Here is a 15839-nt window from a genome sequence, read left to right as displayed (position 1 = left end):
GCAACAAGAGTGCCCATTGGGAATTGTGTGCATCTGAATGGTGATGATCAACTTTCTTTTTGTGTGACTCTGTATTCGAATTTGATGAAAAATAACGTAACACTGCGTGGGAAAGGGCAAAATGTAGAATATAGTATTTTCAAGTTCAGGTTTTCAAATTTACCAAAGTGACACAAAAGTCAAGCCATGCATTACACTTCTATTGCTTTTAAAAATACTCTTGCGAGAAATCCTCAATAATGGAAGAATATAGCAAAATATATTTTACATATTTTAAAATTAAACGATGTACATACACATACAGTTAGTCAACTTAATTATTGCAATTATTGAAATTTTTATTTAGGAATTACTACAATAAATTATTTCAATAATGTTGGGTGTTTTGTACATATCTATTAATTTACCTGTTAATGACAACAACAAGCCAATAAATGCAGAAATCGATAGAAAATAGGAAATAACAAAAACTACGGGGAAAAAGGGATACTATCTGGGTTTTGTGGTGTCAACTAAATAATTGCAATAACATCGTCGGATTTTCCCTGCGATTTTTGAAATTAAGGAAACAAAAATTTAAAACTGTCAGTTATGGTATGGGGTTGTATACCAAAGAAGTGACGTTGGCCTGTTGACCTGAAAATCAAACAAATTGCAATACAAGTACTACTAAGACAACAACCCTATGCGGTTGTTATACAACTGCACCAAAGTCATTGAGACCCCAGTCCAAACTCTAGATATTAACCCCATCGACAATTCATGGGAATAGGTCGCCCACGGGCAGGAGGGACTAAATAAAATTCATTAAAGAAGAATGGCAAAAATTAACATTGGAATATGAGATTCCGAAATATTTCGAAAAAGACCGTGAAAACGGGAAAGTTGTGAATTGTGCAATTATTTAGTTGACAGTGAAAATCATGGGTTGTTCTCTTTTTTGTCAATTTTAAGAAAACTTTCAGTGAAATGTTGCTACTTTTTATTTTATTAAGAATTAACTGTTAACAAAAATATTAGTATTGATATTTTTATACCAATGAAATGATGTTTTATTTAAAATTTTGTAATAATTTTGGTTTTGCAAAAATTAAGTTGACTTACTGTATATTTTTTTCGCTGGTTTTTATATATTTTGTCTGTGCTTTTCAAAGGAAACTGCAGTATAATCTCGATAATCCGGACACCACATGTAAAGGCGCTGTCCGAATTATCGAATTGTCCAGATTACCGAACGGTAATCAAAATGAATAGCTTTTTTTATAATTTATATTATTATATGATTTATAGGGGATGGAAGATAACGTAACGGTCCTGACCGGCTTTAACATGGTAAAGCCCAGGATTTATCTGGGTCCCTCTTTCATCTGAAGTGGACACTGACCTCCCCATGGTGTCACCTGGGGAACTGCCTTTAACACCTGTTAAAAAGAAGAATTGTACTGGCCAACATATGCTACTTTGTCTTAAGTAAGCACTTCAAAAACAAAGCCACAACTCGTCAAACAAAAATAACGCTTTACAAAACACTGATACTACCTGTGCTGATGTATGGTTCCGAAGCCTGGGTACTTGCGCAAGCAGATAATGCAGTGCTTGGCGTATTTGAGAGAAAAATTCTTCGAAAGATCTACGGACCAATCTGCGTTGACGGTGAATACCGACGTCGTATGAACCACTAGCTGTATCTTCCATACGACGACAGCAGATATAACATTATTTCGAGATGCAGCGATTGCGTTGGATAGGCCATATAATAAGAATGAGCGATGATGAACCCGCTAAAAAGCGTATAAATACGGGCCACATGGCGGTGCACGCAGAATTGGCAGGCCAAAGAATAGATGGCGCAAACGAGTGGATGAAGAGATGATAAGGCGCGGTATTCCAGAAAGCGAAGCACTAAAATGAGAGAATTGGAGATCTTTTCTTAGTTCGGTCTATGGAACAAATGTTCTGCAATGGGCCAGCTAAGTAAGTAAGTTATATGATTATATATTATTATATAATTGTTCCACAAACATCCCAGATGAGACTTCTCTAATATCAATGAGTGCACACGATTCATATTAGCTCAAAGATATGGGACCTACAGTTTTTCGCCGAACGGAGTGTCCTAAGACACCACTTGTAGATAAGTTTTTGAATACTCAGGAAATGTCGCCAACATTACTGAGGGGTATTTTACCACCGTTGAAAGTTTTTGATGTTGCTTGGCCGGGAATCGAACCCTTTAGCGTGCAAGGCGGGTGTGCATAAAATGACACCACGGTGCCACCCAATACATTATTAGTTGTAATTGCTAAAACCGGACACTTAAACAAAATATTGAGTAGAAAAATTATCGAGTAGAAAAATTCAAATAATCTGGGTAATTTTAGTGCCCGGATTATGGAGATTAAGAGATTATTGAGACAAAATAAAATCATTTGTATGATTTTTGTAATATCTGCTAAAGTTCACACAGTCGAATTTTCTGTACTACGTAGCGAACTAAACTAAACATGTTTTAATTAATTTCTCGTTGAAGTCGAGCTTGATGATCGAAGATTATTGCAAGTGAAAAAGGAAAGCCGAAGATTTGAAGCCACACAACCACCTGGTTTCGTTGATGGTAGCTGTTCATCAGACATATCGGCTGTGGAGTGGAGAAATACATGTGCAGTGATTTTCATTTGTTTTTGATTTTGTCACGTTTCTTCATCAACAATGAGAAATTGAAGAATAAATACGATCGCGGACACTGTTTTTATACTCCAAAAAGTTCTTATAAATTTACCCAATTGATATGCACACTATTCTCTAGGTGAAAATGGATGGAAAAAACTTGTGTTGTCAATTTTAATTTGTTATAGAGAAAAAATACTTATAGGGGAGTTCGTTTTAGAGAACTTGGACTGTAGTTCATATTGACAACCGCAAATATGTGTCAACTATTTGTAATTATAACATTACTAGCAAAGTACCCGCTACGTCGTATGCGGAAAGGATATACAAAACAAATAAAAATTATATAATATAGAACGGTGAACATAGAAAAAATTTTGTACTAATACCTATTTTAATTGATATTTATTTTCATGTAAGTACTATTCGTACCACGTAAGTCCGATTTTCCTCACGCCTACACATCAAGAGCCAGCCATAATTGTTGAGATATTTTAATTGGGGTGCTCAGCGCCAAGACGGCTTAACCCACCAACCGCGATCCTCATTTCCAGCTCTATCTGTTCCCCCAAAACCATTTATAGTACTAATATTTCAAAATTCTCTTTACACAATAACAAATTGTACCAAATCCTGTACCATATAGTACAATTCTTATATTTATGGTACATATTTCCTAAATCTGACGTTATTACCTAATAACAACAGTAATCTTAATTCTAAATCTCACGAATCCAGGTCTATTCGTTAGTCCAATACAAAATTGTACCGTGCATTGAACCATCTTCGTACCCCTAAGACTTCCAAGTCCTAATTGTACCAAATTTAGTACTTTTTGTAAACATAAGTACGAATTTCTAAAACAAACTCCAACAGTAATCTCAATTCCAAATTTCAAGATTAGAGCTCTAGCCATTCGTTCAAATCCAAATTGTACCAAATTTGATACCATTTAGTACTTTTCGCACCCATAACCAAAAATGTTCAAAACTACCTTAATCCTACACTTCAACAGGTATTTTAATTCCAAATTTGAGGATTGCAGCTGCATCAGATCACCGAAATCCAAATGGCGCCAAATTTAGTACTTTTCGTACCCATAAGTAGTAGTAGTACTTCTTTATTGAAACATTTTTTCATTCATTTTACAATTCATAATTCAGATACAATATTTCAAATTTAGAAGTATAGAGAGTTGTAAAAATTATGTAAAAAATACGTCTATCGCATTACCCATAAGTACAAATTTTCAAAACTACCTCAGTGCTAAATTCAAACAATAAGATTAATTCCGAATTTCAGGATTCCAGATATATCCGATCACTAAAATCCAAATTTGTTACCATTTAGTACAATTTGTATCCAGAATACGAATTTCTAAACCTACCTCTATCAGCACTCCAACATCAATTTTAATTCTGAATTCCACGATTCCAAATGTATCCTATCACTGAAATCCAAATTGTACCAAATTTAGTACCATTTAGTACATTCCCAACCCATAACTAAAAATTTCCAAAACTTTATCAATCCTACACTCCAACAGTACTCCTTATTCCAACCCCATTCGTTAGCCCAAATCTAAATTGTACCAGATTTGGTACCATTTCGTACTTTTCGTACCCATAAGTACAAATTTTCAAAACTACCTCAGTGCTATGTTCAAACAATAAGCTAAATTCCGAATTTCCGGATTCCAAATACATCCGATAACTCAAATCCAAATGTGGTACCATTTAGTACTATTCGTATCCAAAGTACGAATTTCCAAACCTACCTTTATCAACACTTCAACAGCACTTTTAATTCCGAATTTCAGGATTCCAAATTTATCCTATCACTGAAATCCAAATTGTACCAAATTTAGTACCCTTTAGTACTTTTCCTACCCATAACTAAAAATTTCCAAAACTTTATCAATCCTCACTCCAACAGTACTCCTTATTCCAAATCTCGGGATTCCAGCTATATCCGTTCACCCATATCCAAATTGTACCAAATTTGGTACTATTTAGTACTATTCGTACCCATGAGTACGAATTTCCACAACTACCTCAACCCTACACTCCAACAGTAATCTTAATTCCAAATTTCAGGATTACAGCTGCATCCGATCACCGTAATCCAAATTGTACCAAATTTAGAACCATTTAGTACTTTTTGTTCCCATAGGTCCGAATTTCCAAACCTACCTCTATCCAACACTGCAACAGTAATCTTAATTTCGAATTTCGGGATTCCAAATGTATCCGATCACCCAAATCCAAATTGTACCAAATTTGGTACCATTTAGTACTTTTCGCAGCCATAAGTACGAATTTGCAAAAGTATCCCAATCCGACACTCCAATAGTAATCATAATTTCAAATTTCACTATTCCTGCTCTATCCGATCACTCAAATCCAAATTGTACAAGATTTGGTACCATTTAGTACTATTCGTACGCATAACCAAAAATTTCCAAAACTACCTCAATCCTACACTCCAACAGTAATCTTAATTCCAAATTCCAGAAATCCTGCTATATCCGTTCACCCAAATCCAAATTGTACAAAATTTAGTACCACTCAGTACTTTTTGTACCCACAAGTACGAATTTAGTACTTTTCGTATGCATAAGTACGAATTTCCAAAAGTATCCCAATCCCACACTCCAATAGTAATCTTAATTCCAAATTTCACAATTCCAGCTCTATCCGATCACTTAAATTCATATTATGCCAAATACCTACACTCCGACAGTAATCCTAATTCTAAATTTCAGGATTCCAGCTCTATCCGTTCCCCCAAATCCAAATTGTACCTTATTTGGTACTATTTAGTACCTTTCGTATCCATATGTACGAATTTCGAAAACTACCTCCATATCTCAAACCTACACTCCAACAGCAATAGTAATTCTAAATTTCAGAATTCCAACTTTTTCGGTTCGCCCAAATTCAAATTGTACCAAATTTAGTACCATTTAGTACTATTCGTACACATGAGTACACATTTTCAAAACCACCTCCTTATATCAACTCATATTCTAAACCTGGATTTTCATTCCAAATTTCAAGATTTTAACTCTATCCGTTCACGTAATACCAAATGGTACTAAATTTAGTAACTTTTAGTACTTTTCGTACACTTATAGTTCGAATTTCCAAAAACCCTTTAATACACCTTTCTAACTCTCCATCAGTGAACCTCATTCCAAATTTCAGAATTCTAGCTCTTCGCGTTTGCATAATACAAAGGGTACCATATTTAGTACCTTTTAATACTTTTCGTACCGTTCTAGTTCGAATTTCCAAAAATCCAGCCTTATCTGACACCTTCGGGTCAAGAGTGACCCTCACCCAAAATTTCAAGATTCTAGCTTTAGCCGTTTAGTCTGGGCGTTGATTATGAATCAGTCAGTCAGTCAGTGAGTCAGTGAGTCATCATTACTGAACTCTTTTATAAGTATAGATTTCGAGATGTCTCAGCCAGTTATAGCTTATTAGTGGGGATATGTGCTAAATGCAATGAAATCGTAGATTTAATTATATAGGATTGATCTTGGGTAGAAATCGAACAGTCTTATCTTTAAGTCATTCATGTGGTATGTATGAAATATGAAGTTTTCATAGTTAAGATCATACACATTTGCGTATTGTGATCGATTTTAAGTTAAGGCAATCTTAGGTAAATGAGCAATGTGCGAATTTTTGTCAATGGCAAATGTAATACATACATCGGCCATTTTCATTCGAATTCCCATTTCCACCCTTCTTTCTTTACCCCAGTTCCGCATTTCAAGTATTATGCAATGTAAGTAATTGATTACCAAAGGACAAAAAATTGCAGTCCAGATACATTCATTAGCTCATATCGTCATAAATACCATTTGAATTTGTCTAATTTAGGCGTCCGTGATAAATTGGCGCTGATTTAATTCTGACATTTAATTCATGGACCGACGCAATGATAGAAGTAATTTAGACGGTTATGATTTTATCTACTAAAATAATTCCAATCGTAAAAATATCCAACCATTTGGTTGTTTATCAAAAACTTACTTGGCAGCCGTAGCTAACGTAAACAACTTAGGATTACCACTGTGCCATTCGATTCGACTGTATGTTCCTTTTAGTGGTGCCGTCGATCGTGTGTTAAAGGCTTGCTGTGATCTTCGTGATATATGGCGTGAGTGCGTCGAATTTATTCTAATGTACCTAAATACATTCAATTGGGCATATTGCCTTATTAATTAATAACCCCTATAACAGTGTACAGCCAGAATCTCTCAATGCCTGGAAATTTATGAAATGGGCATGACTGTCGAGATTTAAATTGATTTCAATGTGTATTTTTAAATATGTATATTGAACGTATGTAACACATTTGATAAATACGCTGAAGAATAAATCTTTCCATATTAAGGGAAATATTTGCCATTATATGCTCTGATGATGGTCTGATTTTATGTGGAATGGAACAATGCTTTTCTACATAAAATATATATTTTCAATGAGATACAATAACCTGGACATAAATATCTCAGATGTTCAAACATAATTATGAGGCGAGATCAGGGTTGATTTTCCTTCTTCGGATTATATGTACATATATTCACAACTTTTACGAGAGTGCGTAATTTTGAATTATCCCAAAATTTTGAATATGCCCAATTTCACATTTCCACTATATTCTATTTAATTATTGTAATTTATTCATCGTGTGTATTTTAAAGTTATTGTAATAATTTTAGCACATCTCGTAAAAAGAAATAAAAGTAATCAAAAACAAGTGAGAAAAGGCTATAGTCGGTACGGGGCCGACTATGTGATACCCTACACCACTACCTCTGTACATAATCTTTTCACTCGAAAACATTTCTTTTAGGGAGATACGAAAGTTTGATTGCAGAAAAAGGGATGCATTACCGACTTTTGCTATATCTATATTATTTGACCACCTACGCCAACCTACTTTGCATAATTTTAAAGATGAGATTTTCTACTTTCTAAGTCAGGCTTTGCTTTTAGAAGGTCCCCAACCAAAGGTGTGATATCCGTCATTATTATTAAAATCGCAAAAATGAAAAGTTGGGTTCTATTTGCGACTATTGCGATATCTTCGTTGTTTGACCACCTACGACATTCTACGTTACATCGTTGTAAAGGTGATATTTTCTACTTTCATTGCCAGGTTTTATATACCCCTTATAGGCGCTGAGATATTTGCTTTGGAATAAAATGTTGACTTTTTCTCCAAATAAATTTTTTGCTCGTTCCGACCCCTAAATATTATCCGACCATCACCACAATCATTAGGCTTCCTTATCTTTGAGACCCCCATCAACTCTCAAAAGTTCGTGACTATCCGATCAAAATTGCGACCTGTAGCGTGATTTCCAAAAAAATGGGTAAATGGAATGTATCACCGACTATTGCGATATCTCCGTTATTTGGTCACCTACGCCGACCTAGTTTGCATCATTGTAAAGATGGGATCTTCTACTTTCATAGTCAGGCTTTGCTATTGGAAAGTCCCCAACCAAAGTTGTGATATTTGTCATTATAATTAAAATTGCAAGAATGAAAATTTGGGTTTTATTAGCGTCTATTGTAATATCTTCGTTGTTTGATCACCTACGAGAACTTATTTTACATCATTAGAAAGGTGATATTATCTACATTTATTGTCAGGTCTTGCTTTTGGTATATCCCATATAGAAGCTGAGATATTCGCTTGGGAAGAAAACGTTGTCTTTTTATCCACATAAGTTTTTTGCCGATTCCGACCCCTGAATATTATCCGACCATCACCAAAATCAATAGGCTTCTTCCCCTCCGGGAACCTCATCAACACCCAAAATTTCGTGACGATCTGATCAAAATTGCGACCTGTAGCGTGATTACAAGGTTTAGATGGACAGACGGACAGACGGACGGACTGACGGACGGACACACATAGCTAGATTGACTCAGCTCGTCGAGACATTCATTTTGGTATATATAAGTATGGGTCTACGACCATTATTTCGATGCGTTACAAACTTTTTGAGCAAAACCAACTTATAATACCCTCCCCACATAGTGGTGTAGGGTATAACAAGAACGTTTTTATACAATGTTGCTCAAAACATTTGCACCTGAAATTCTTCATATAGGTTTTATATATTTCTGGTGAAATTTAAATATGTTTATTTTTTGTGGTATGATTGTTTACTATACCATCCATCATCATTTAAAAATATTGATGGGTTATAAAGATTTTTATTACAAACATATGAGGCGCTCAGCGTCAAAACGGCCTAACCCACATGTTCAAAAAATAAAGATCTATCTGGAAACTTTTGAAATAAATACAAAAAACTCCCTGTTGCATTGTATAAAACTAGGTTATAATACTTCGTGCTAAAACAATGCATTATTAAGTTTTTGGTACTTTTTATACCCTACACCACTATGTGGGGAGGGTATTATAAGTTGGTTTTGGCCAAAAAGTTTGTAACACATCGAAATAATGGTCGTAGACCCATACTTATATATACCAAAATGAATGTCTCGACGAGCTGAGTCGATCTGGCTATGTGTGTCCGTCCGTCAGTCCGTCCGTCCGTCCGTCTGTCCGTCTGTCCATCTAAACCTTGTAATCACGCTACAGGTCGCAATTTTGATCAGATCGTCACGAAATTTTGGATGTTGATGGGGGTCCCGGAGGGGAAGAAGCCTATTGATTTTGGTGATGGTCGGATAATATTTAGGGGTCGGAATGGGCAAAAAACTTATGTGGATAAAAAGACAACGTTTTTTTCCAAAGCGAATATCTCAGCTTCTATACGGGGTATACCAAAAGCAAAACCTGACCATGAAAGTAGAAAATATCGCCTTTCTAATGATGTAAAGTAGGTTCTCGTAGGTGATCAAACAACGAATATACCGCAATAGTTGCTAATAGAACCCAACTTTTTATTTTTGCGATTTTAATTACAATGACGAATATCAAAGCTTTGGTTAGGGACTTTCCAAAAGCAAAGCAAAGCTATGAAAGTAGAAGATCCCATCTTTACAATGATGTAAACTAGGTCGGCGTTGGTGACCAAATAACGGAGATATCGCAATTGTCGGTAATACATCCCATTTTTCCACTTTCTTGGAAATCACGCTACAGGTCGCAATTTTGATCGGATCGTCACGAAATTTTGAGGGTTAATGGGGGCCACACAGATGAAGAAGCCTATTGATTTTGGTGAGGGTCGGATAATATTTAGGGGTCGTAATGGGCAAAAAACTTATTTGGAGAAAAAGACAACGTTTTTTCCTAAGCGAATATCTCAGCTCCAATATGGGGTATACCAAAAGCTGAATCTGACCATGAAAGTAGAAAATATCGCCTTTCTAATGATGTAAAGTAGGTTCTCGTAGGTGATCAAACAACGAATATATCGCAATAGTTGCTAATAGAACCCAACTTTTTATTTTTGCGATTTTAATAATAATGGCGAATATCACAGCTTCGGTTGGGGATCTTCCAAAAACAAAGTCCGACTATGAATGTGGAAAATCCCATCTTTACAGTGATGCAAAGTAGGTTGGCGTAGGTGGCTACATAACGGAGATATCACAATAGTCGGCAATACATCCCATTTTTTAATTTTTTTGTAATAACGGTATAGGTCGCAATTTTGATCGGATCGTCACGAAATTTTGGGGGCTAATGGGGATCCTACAGAGAAAGATGCCTATTGATTTTGTTGATGATCGGATAATATTCAGGGGTCGGAATGGGAAAAAACTTATTTGGAGAAAAAGTCAACGTTTTATTTCAAAGCGAATATCTCCGCTTCTAAAAGGGTATATCAAAAGCAAAACCTGCTAATGAAAGTAGAAAATATCACCTGTGCAACGATGTTACGTAGGCTGTCGTAGGTGATCAAACAACGAAGATATCGCAATAGCCGCTAATAGAACACAATTTTTCATTTTTGCGATTTTAATAATAATGACGAATATCACAGCTTTGGTTCGGGACCTTCCAAACGCAAAGTCTGACAATGAAAGTAAAAAATCCCATCATTACAATGATGTAAAGCAGGTTGGCGCAGGTATCCAAATAACGGAGATATCGCAATAGTCGGTAATACATCCCATTTTTCCACTTTTTTGGAAATCACGCTACAGGTCGCAATTTTAATTGGATCGTCACGTAATTTTGGGTGTTACTGGGGGTTCCACAGAGGAAAAAACCTTTTGATTTTTGATAATGGTCGGATATTATTCAGGGGTCGGAATGTGGAAAAAAATAATATTAGTCAAAAAAAAATATTAGTCAAAAGCTTATGAACAGGGGTAGTGGTGTAGGGTATCACATAGTCGGCCCCGACCCGACTATAGCCTTGGCTCACTTGTTTAAGGTTACAGTTTGATTTTTTAGAATATGTTTATATTAAAATAATTGTTCAACAAACATCAAACATTCAATTATGAAATAATAAAGGAACCCGGATTTTCGTAATGAATATATGTATGTATATAGAGCTCTGCAACATTTCCACTCATTCTGTATTCAAAATATACGAGCTCAGTATTGTGCCTGAAATCCGTTTCAGATAATTTGGAGTCGACGTAGAAATTTCCATCCATTTGTCTGTGAGACTTGAAGATACGATAACACCACAACGCATCAACCCATTCGGTCTAAAGTTTGGACATTGTAATATTTCTTCCAATATTATCTTAAGTTCGAAAAATAGCTTAAGCGCAGCTAAAAGTCTGTTCAAGGATCTTTTCCCTCTTGTGGTCCTGTGTACAGCAATACTATGAGTTTCTATAAAAAGTGGTCATACATAATAGGTATAACCTTTTCTTGCGAGACGATATATCCCTTATACACTAATATTTTGCAAACAATTTTTTTAACTGGCATTTACTCATTCTCATTTGGGCCTCATTACATTTGGGCCCGGTGTTTGCTCATAACCATAGTATAGCAGGCACCATTTCACCCTTTAGGTTACATGGTTAATCAGGACAATAAGAACAACACACCGATGGATAATAAACAGTCGAATGTTCCTGTCAATGACAGTGCGGAGCAAAAGAAACATATTGAATTTTGTTTATTTTTATTTTTAACTTACGCCACACGTTGTAATAGTTCGAAATCGGTCGATGTTGAACGCTTCTTTGTTATCGCCATTTAGCCATGAGCGGTAATTAAATAACTCGCCACTACCAGTCGTGGCTATCACGGTAAACAATATACTCAATAAATCCTATTAACTGAAGTAAGCACTCCGTAAACACTCTTTTGCCAGCCATTCCTGAACAATAACCACAACATTAAAAATCGCGTCAACTTTATCATATATGTATTTGCATACATATTTACATACATATACTATATGTACTTGTGTGATATACATATGTATATTCGTAACATATGTATATCAAATCGAAACAAAAACTATACTTGCTTATAAACTTTGCAACGACGTTGTTTTTTTTTTTTTTTTTGCTTTTACAGACATATTCATTAATTATGGTTAGTGGGTGGTGAGTAGGCGCCATGCAATTTTATATGTCACATGTTTAAACATCCATCCATGGAACGAGGTAATTGTATTTGTTAGCAAAATGGATAATAAGCAGATTTGTACGATTAATTAATTGTATATTGTCTAAAATTTTTATATACATACGGATTTGGAAGCATGTATATTTCATTTGAATACGCATATATGCCCGGGTCTATGAATATTTGCATATAGTACAAGTAACTAAATTAGCGTTCTGGAATGAGTTTGTAAAGTAAATGATAGGTATACACCTTTCCTAATTTTTTAAAGGCTTCAATTAAATTACAAAACTGCAATATGCTGAAGGGAAACAGTCCAGTACAACATATACATACATAGCCATACACAACTTTGTATGTATATGTGTTACTGTTACTGGGGCCTTCTTTTGAAATTATCGAAAACTTTGGAGGGTAATATAGGTGTATACTTACATACATTGCAATCCCTTGTTTTTATTGAGAAAATAGTATTTCCGAATTCGTAAAAAATCCCTATAGATAATCCGTATGATTGAATTTTTATCAAACTAACTTAACGCCGTGCGCTTGGCTATCCCGACTTGGCTATACGAACAACACAGGCAACACTCTGCCTAAATCCTTTCCAACTATCTACCTAAGCCAACTCTCACCTTTAATGAGGATAATTAAATTAGGAACAGCACTAAATTTGAAGAGAAATAAGTACACGCGTACAATGATGACTTATACTGCCTTCGAAGTCTCCCCTTAAATGATAAATCAAAAATTCAATATTTTATTTATTTTATGAAATAAAGAATAGACAAAAATATATACATACATGTGGGAGCTATATCCATTTATATCAAAGTTTTACAAAACCTTAATTTTTTAAAATTGTGGTTCCAATGGCGTCCAAAAATAATTGTATGAACATAATATTTAAAATTGAGCTGCATACTGCGTAAAAAATAGTAAAATCGCCATAAGAATGTAAAGAAGTGAATGGACAACTACATATACTGCAGGGGATTATCAAATAACTAGAGGTCATCAACACATGTTGCTTAACACCGATAGATCTAAGCAAACCGATATATACCATGAATACCTGTATACCAATATATGCAAAATTTAGGAAAAATTAATTTCAAGGAAAAATTTAATTTTCATAGAAAAAAATGTTTGCAGCTGGTTTTGGAATTTTGAAACAGAGTACTTTTCATCGACATAAATAAATATTCAAGCTATATTCCACAGCGGTGCAATAGTAAGCACGTCCGCCTTGCACTCAGAATGTCTGCGGTTCGATTCTTAGGCCGGGCAAAACATCATATTTTCGGTGGCAAAATACCCTTCAGTGTAATGTAGGCGACATTTTCTGAGTATTTTCAGCCGTAAGCAGTAAAACTTCTCTATAAGTGGTGTGGTAAGACACGTCGTTCGGACTCGCCGATGAAAAGTAGGTCCCATATCATTGAGCTTAATATGAATCAGCGCGCACTGATTGATATGAGAGAAGTCCCTCGTGTTCCTTCGATTGGGCCAGGTAGAAAGATTATAGAATTCATTACCTTATACAAAAAAAAAATATTCAAACCTAGATGTTGTTATACATTGACCTAAACGTTTTTGTAGATAGAAACTATACTGGAAGCATCGGGTAGAGATATTTATTATATTCCAGAACTAACCGGACATATAACATGTCAAAATCGCACCACTCACTCCAAAACGAAAATTATAATCAATCGATTTTTTTAAATTACTTACGTTTTATATCGAGTGCGTGGCAATACATACATATTTAAAGGAAACGTTTTAAGCAAGGCAGATAACATACAATACTGTAAGAAAATAAAACAAAATACACAAAAATATTTGATTACACTGTGCTACAAAAGATGACCATCAAAATATTCAAGGGTTCTGATGTAAAAGGAAGACAAAAATAGCTTTGGTTTCAAAGGTAAATATATAGAAAACCGGTTTCTTAAATTTTCAACTTTAAACGTGGTAACTTTTTCCACATCGGATTAATACTATTTTTCTCTTAAAGGGACGAACAAGCGATTGGTTTTCTAAATCGCTTGACAAATGTTTGAGTTATATTGGTTTAAACGTGAAAAACGCATTAAAATAATGCACCATTTTGGTGGCATAAATCATATGTACTTGCCGAATTAGTGATAAAGAAGATGAATATGACACTTTAGAAATCGCATTCGGTGGGCGACATTTTTTAATCGAATCGGCCAAAAGTATGGATTTTTATTATTAAGACTATAATGAAACACAATGTACTGGCGAGATATTTTGACTATAATCCTTCCTAATGTAGTACATACAACATATGTACATATTTACAAACAGATGCTCTTTATAGTCTATACAAAAAACTACTATAGTAATTCGAATTGCATAAATTCTTTGAATTGGCATTTGCAAGCAGACATAAAGACGTGCGTCTATTCTACATGATAAAAACAAACAGCAACCGGACAGACACTCGTTGTTTCAGGACAGGTAGTTAGTTTTATACATCATTCGAAGGCAAACATACCAAACATACCCTGAGAAACACTTGTGCTGCGATAACATCAGAGAACAGGTAGAAAATAGAAACGCCCAGCCCTACTGTTAGAACATGTTGAAAATGGAAAATTGCATAAAGTGTCAGTTTATGTTACGACAACTGTCAATATCGTCAGATATGTAGATATGCATTGTTCAGCGATGTATGTAAATACGAATGAAACAGTTCCGGGGCGTTTTTGAAATATCAAAATCTGTCTACATCATAACATTGGAGAGGGCTAATAGGCATGCATAACGAATACATGATTTTGTTAGAATCTGGATGAGGTTTCAATACCTTCAATGAAAATGACCTTCAAACTTAAAATTGGCTGTCATATATCAAGCTTTCCAGCTTCAAACCATGAGTAGTATCAATCCTACATACATATTTTATCTACATATGCCTGTTCATATTTGTATGTACAGACGCATAATAACAGTTGCAGTGCGGACTTGCTTATTTTATTTATTTTATCGAGTCACATTTTTGGTCTATGCGTCTGTACATACAAACATTCAATCTAGTCCTGGTTGTGGTCCAACCCCTCTGAAGTGTAGAAATCTACACTAGAATCTACACTTCTACACAGTAGATATTAGCACCACGTGTTTTATTTACATTTAATTTTACAAGAGAGCGCGCAGCTAGGATGCACTCCATTTTGCTTCCACAACACAGGAGGCACTCCTATCCAAATCACTGCTTAAGATGTAGTGCTTTGGATTGAATTGATATGCATTCTTCGGATTGCATCTTTAATCGGTCTAGAGATGCAATAAAAATGCAAGCCATTGCGAAATATCCCAAAATAAATAAAATGCATTTATTGATAATAAACACAAAAATAATTAAAATGCATTTATTATTTGTGTAAAACAAGAACACAAAGAACTTTATTATATAAACACAAATGTAAAAATGTTTCCAATAAATTCGATTCAATCCAAGCGCATCTGATTTTTTTGTTGCCTTGATTAAACATTTTCCCTCGTGAATTACCGCAAAAACGTTTGCAACTTTACCTTTTTATTTCTTGATTTTATAGCAAATTTTTAGAAAAGTAACACTCTTTTAATTT

This window comes from Musca autumnalis, unplaced genomic scaffold (genome assembly GCF_047663935.1).
Source record: "Musca autumnalis isolate F117 unplaced genomic scaffold, ASM4766393v1 scaffold_3, whole genome shotgun sequence".
In the NCBI taxonomy this organism is placed as follows: domain Eukaryota; kingdom Metazoa; phylum Arthropoda; class Insecta; order Diptera; family Muscidae; genus Musca; species Musca autumnalis.
The sequence above is the reverse complement of the archived record's forward strand: the minus strand, read 5'-3'. Positions refer to the sequence as shown.